Source organism: Pelodiscus sinensis, chromosome 1, assembly GCF_052426305.1.
Source record: "Pelodiscus sinensis isolate ZL-2025 chromosome 1, ASM5242630v1, whole genome shotgun sequence".
Classification (NCBI taxonomy): Eukaryota; Metazoa; Chordata; order Testudines; family Trionychidae; genus Pelodiscus; species Pelodiscus sinensis.
The window spans coordinates 346752968-346759230 of record NC_143052.1 but is presented as its reverse complement, the minus strand read 5'-3'; positions in this window follow the sequence as shown (position 1 = coordinate 346759230).

Genomic DNA, 6263 nt, shown 5'->3' with positions numbered 1-6263 from the left:
GGGCAACACTGCGCAGGGTCTCCACCTGGCTCCCTTCCTGTGCGCATGCGCGCCCGTCCGGCCCCGGCCTGGCCTCCCTCAGCGCAGGGCGCGCGCAGATCGGTGCCCACGTGCGCAGAGCTGGGGAGCCAGGGGCAGCAGCGCGTGGGGCTGCCTCCTTGCAAACCAGCTGACAGCTTCGCTCTGCAGGCTGCCTGCCCTGCCTGAGCAACGTGCACGAGAACAGCCATGCTGGGTCAGACCAGGCCCCTAGCCCCATCCCAGCTGCCCCTGCCCTAGGGAATGAAGGGTCAGGCACTCGAATGATCCGCCCTTATCGCTCTTCCCCAGCTCGTGGCACACACGCTCTCTTTGCCTCGTCTGGCCCTTTGAGGCCACGTTCAAGCCTAGGACACGCTGTCCCTGGGCCCCTCAGAGAGGCAATACTTCCCCAGTTGCAAGCACTGAATTAGAGCGCAGAAAAACTGTTAAGTAGGGAAGTCACGTAAAACTAGGGAAAATGCTACAAGCAGGATTCATAAACAAAACTGAGCCGGACATCCACCCAGTGTGTGTGTGTGTGTGGGGGGGCAGTCTTCTGCCTGATTTTCTTGAGTTCTATAACCAGATGTTCCTTTACTGTGCCACACTTACCATGGTTGTCTTGGATCACTGAGAACCCCACTGTAGAAAGGATGTGGACACACTGGAGAGGGTACAGTGGGGGGGGGGGCAACCAAAACGATTAGGGGGTTAGAGCACATGTCCTATGAGGAGAGGTTGAGGAATTTGGGCTTATTTAGTCTGCAGAAGAGAAGTGTGAGGGGCGATTTGAGAGCAGCCTTCAACTTTCTGAAGGGAGGTTCCAAAGAGGATGGAGTGAGGCTGTTCTAAGTGGTGACGGATGGCAGAACAAGGAGCAATGGTTTCAGGTTGCAGTGGGGGAGATCTAGTTTGGATATTAGGAAAAAACTATTTCACTAGGAGGATGGTGAAGCACTGGAATGGGTTACTTAGGGAGGTGGTAGAATCTCTATCCCTAGATGTTTTTAGGACAAAGCCCTGGCTGGGATGATTTAGTTGGGGTTGGTCTTGCTTTGGGTCAGGAGGTCAGCGGCGGATATAGGGCAGGGCGAGTGGGGCGGCTGCCCCGGGTCCCGCGCCAAGCCGCCGTGTGGGACCGAAACGGCTGCTTGAGCCACTTGCTCCAGCAGAACCCAAATGGCGGTTTGCACAGGCGCTGCTTGCTCCTGTGCAGCGTCCCGGCTGCGCAGTGCAGAACGCAGCCAAGGGCCATGGCGGGAGGCAAAGGGCGTGTCAGAAGCTCCAGGTCCCACCCCCATGGCGTGTAAGTCACTACCCCACTCCCTTCGCCTCCCACCGTGGCACTCAGCTCTGCACCGCTCAGCTGGTGCAAACTGCCATTTGGACTCCGTCAGTGAGAGGCAGGAGGAGAAGAAGAGAAAAGGAGAGTGAGGCAGGAGGAGAAGAAGAAGAGAGAAAGTGAGGCAGGAGGAGAAAAAGAGAAAAGGAGAGTGAGGCAGGAGGAGAAAAAGAAGAAGAGAGAGAATGAGGCAGGAGGAGAAGAAGAGAAAAGGAGAGTGAAGCAGGAAGAGGAGAAGAGAAAAGGAGAGTGAGGCAGGAGGAGGAGGAGAGAGACAGACAGACATGGAGCAGAGACCTGAAAAGCGCTATTGGCTACTTTTTTAAATAATGAACATTTAATATTGATATGTGAAATGTGTAATGAAGTAATGTGAATACACAACGGGTGACAGATTGAAACTGATTTGCGCACGTGCTACTATCTGTCGGTTGTGGCCATGGCGCATACCCCATGTCACTCACTCCATTTTTTACAGACAAATAAAAATTTTATGTGTAAATTCGTCAACAACCCCAAATTATAAAATGACTAGCAGAGCGAGAGACGCAGGTAGAAAATATTTGTCGGGAAGCCCAAAATTAAAGAAGAAAAGAAAACTTGAAGAATGTAATCTCAGCCTAAAAGGTACTATGGAAAAATTTGTTCAAAAGACAAAAAAAATTAGATGAAGAACCACAACAGTCCCAAGCATTGTCACTGTCATCACATTCAGATCCAGTAGAAGTAGATTCTGTGGAATTATCCACATTTACTTCAACTTCAATTGCGACAACAGAACAAAATCTGCCATTAACATCAACATTCACTTCATCTTCAATGGCACCAGATCTGCCTGATGACCCATTAACTGCAATAACATCAAGGTTATTAGACAAACTAAAGCAAAATCATCCACTTTTTTTAGAAGAATCCGCAATAGCTGAAGTCAACATTAGTAGCAAAGATCTTGCCGAAATTGATTCCAAGTATTCAGAAGAGCTTTCATCAGAAGAAGATAATGGTGAGTTAGAATGTTCCCCAAAAAGTAGCTTAACCGACCCTGCAAAATGGCCAACTATTCTAACTGATAAATTCAGGTTGTTTATTGCTGAGCAAAGACTTGTACAAATAAAAAGTTTTAAATTTCCTAGAGATGAACAAAACAGATCTTTTTCAGCAAATCATTACTCCAGATTATTAAACAATGGAGAAATGATGGAAAGAAGGTGGTTAGTTTATTCTTTACTTCAAGATACTGTGTACTGCATTAGCTGCAAATTGTTTGACCCAATTCTAATTGCCCTTGTCACTGGCGGTTTCAATGACTGGAAACATTTGGCTGAAAGATTAAAAGATCATGAAAATTCACAGAATCATCGTGAAGGAATGATTCAATGGACAGATCTACAAAAACGTTTGAAGAATAAAGTAACTATTTATAAGATGACGCAAAACATGATAGAAAAAGAGAAACAAAGACTTATTGCAGTTTTCAAACGTATAGTTGAAATAATTATATTTATGGTGAGTCAAAATTTATCATTCAGAGGAAAAACCGAAAAACTTTTTCAATCCCATAATGGAAATTTTTTGGGAATAATTGAATTATTAGCTAAATTCAAACCAGTGATGGCAGAACATGTATACCATTTTACAGAAAAGGATACTAGAAACCATTTTTTGAGTCACTCAATTCAAAATGAATTAATGATATCAATATCTGAAAAAGTTAAGAAACACATAATTGATGAAGTAAAACGGGCAAAATATTATTCGATAATATTAGATTGTACTCCTGACGTCAGTCACCAAGAACAATTATTGATGATAATCCAATTTGTGAATATAGAAAATCAAGATTTTAAAATAGATGAAAAGTTTATCAATTTTTTAGTTGTTGATAATACAACAGGAAGTGGGTTAGCAGAAAGGTTAAAAAATGAACTCCAAGATCTAGGATTAGATTTAAAGGACTGTCGAGGACAAGCTTATGACAACGGGGCTAATACGAAGGGTAAAAATGTAGAAGTGCAGGCTTTAATTTTACAAGAAAATCGAAGAGCCTTCTGTGTACCCTGTGCTTGTCACAATTTGAATTTAGTGTTGGGAGATATTGCAAAATCGTCCACGCAAGCGGTGACATTTTTCAGGATAATACAAAGGATTTATATACTTTTTGCTGTGTCAACAGCAAGATGGGATGTATTTAAAAGACATGCTCCTCTACTTTCACCAAAACCACTTTCAGAAACTAGATGGGAGTGCCATATTGAAAGCGTTAAAGCAATTCGATTTCAAACAACTGGATTAGACAATGCTTTAAGTGCACTTTTAAATATGGTAACGGATCACAAACTTAAATGTGAAATACTTGCTGACAGAAAGCATCTAAGAACATATGAATTTTTAACCAGCTTTGTTATTTGGTATGATGTATTACTTAAAGTAAATACTACCAGCAAAATTCTGCAGAAGACAAATATAGAAATGGATATTGCTTTAAATCATGTAAAGTATCTTGTATCATATTTGGAGGAATACAGATCTTCAGGATTCCAAAGTGCATTAACTACAGCCAAAGAGATGTGTGATGAATTGAACATCAATCCAATATTTCAGGAAAAACGTCTGACAAATAAAACAAATACGTTTTCATATGAGGGAAATGATGAACCTATTGAAAGCACAGAGGAATCATACCGAATAAACTACTTTTTGATAATTTTTTATTCTGCTCTTGTTTCTATGAAGAAACAATTTGAGTTGTACGAAAATCACAAAAACATATTTGGTTTTCTACATGATATGAAAAGCATCAAAGAAATGGATAAGGACACACTAAAAAAACATTGTATGGATCTTCATGTAAATCTACAAGATGGTGACTCTTGTGACATTGAAGGTTTAGATCTTTACGAAGAGTTGCAGAACTTTTGTAGAATTATTCCAGACAGTTGTATTACAGTTCATGATTGTTTGAAAATAATTTGTTTGAACAATATGAAAGACATATATCCTAATATTTATATCACTCTTAGGATACTTCTAACTAGTCCAGTGACAGTAGCTTCAGCAGAGAGAAGTTTCTCTAAATTGAAACTAATAAAGAATTACTTAAGATCTACTATGAGCCAGGAGCGTTTTGTAGGTCTTTCGATTATATCGACTGAAAACGACCTGTGTAAAGAAATGGACTTTAATGACATAATTGAAGAATGTGCTGCCAAAAGAGCTAGACAGCTATAATAGACTTAAATACAAATGAAAATGTTTAATTATTAATGTAGAATTTTGTTTAAGAATGACTTACAATATAATTAAAATAAAAATTTTCCAACTAAATTAAGTTTCTATTGAATTTTCCCAATTCACATTTAATATGAAAATATCTGTCAATTTGCGCATTTGATGCCTTTTTTTCTATTTTTTCTCCAAAGGGGGGCCCCGTGAAATTGTGCTGCCCTGGCCCCCGCAAAACTCTCATCTGCCCTTGCAGGGGGTTGTACTCGATGACCTCCTGAGGTCTCTTCCAGCCCTAGGATTCTATGAATGCAGGGTTCAGAAGTGTATCTGTTTGAGTATGCTACCCACCTGGGGAAGAAGGCACCTTACTTGATCCATCATCTGAACGATTATTCTGGTTGGCTGCCTCTCTCACCCGCCATTCATTCCTCTCAATTGGCTGCCGTCTGTGCTGTGACCTCTGACAGTTAATCTCTTGAGATTACACTCCAATCTTAGTGATTTTCAGCTCTTAGTGGGGAGAACCAGAAGCAGGCTAGGAGAAAACGCTGTCCCACCACAAGTGATTTCAGCTCTGACTATTGAGCACTTAACAGAAGACAATGGAACATATTTAGCTCTGTCTTTGAAGAGTGGACCCACAGGGAGTATCCACGCTTCCTGGCTATGACACTCCTTTCACATGGGTCTGGCATTTGAGCCCCTGTCTTAGCAAGTTCCTTTCAGATGAGGGTGAGCCCCTCATTTGGGACATGAAGCACAGTTCTCCCATTTACTCATGCAATAAAGACAACATTGATAATATTTCACTACCCCTGCTTTCAGACTCTGTGCTAAAGTAATGTGTAACCCAGCCGAAGCTGATTACTTTGAGCAACACAGGTCTAGACAGGATCAGTTTGTTCATGTAAATGTAGTTTGATCAGGAAGTCTCTTCACTGCCCAGCTAGTTATCAGAGGAGAGCTCATTCAGACCCTGCTTACATTGTGATTGTGGTACCAGAATGGACATTTAATGAATCCTGATAGTAAACCCAACACAACCAAGTTCTGATTTCTACCTTGTTGCTGTACCAGGCTTGAAGTGCTAGGACTGTCTATGGAACAGTATTGTTTCTGGAGAAGTCCTGTCATCTTTACTCAAGCATGACTTTTATCACAGTCAATGGCTAATTTTGACTAATTAGGGTCTTCAGTATTCATACTGTAAGTTTATCTAAATTATTAGTTTCCACAGTTCATTGTATATTATTAATGACTGGGGAAGACATTATTTCTTTCCTAAACATTCTTCTTGTTGATAAGACTATGGTGAATATATTTACATAGCCCTTGGAAGCAAGCCTCTCAGTCTGAATCAACATTCTTGGGGTAGCTGGGCTTCTGCTAGCACTTTAAAAATAGCTGTGTAGACAGCTCTTTGAATTTGGGCTTGAGGTCTGAAGGTTAGACAGAGGTGGATATTAAAACTGTTGCTTCAACAGATATACCCTGTGACTTTCTAAGTGTGGCTGTTATCTGCTCCCTCTCTCTGCTCTTGGGGGGTTTAGTCTTCTCTATGCACATCATTTCTGGAATTCACTGTCCCTGGATGTTCAGAGTCTGATCCTTATGTTTGAAGTTGGCAATAAAGACCTCTGATTAGTTCAGCAATTGGTTGGTTGGTTGGTTGCTA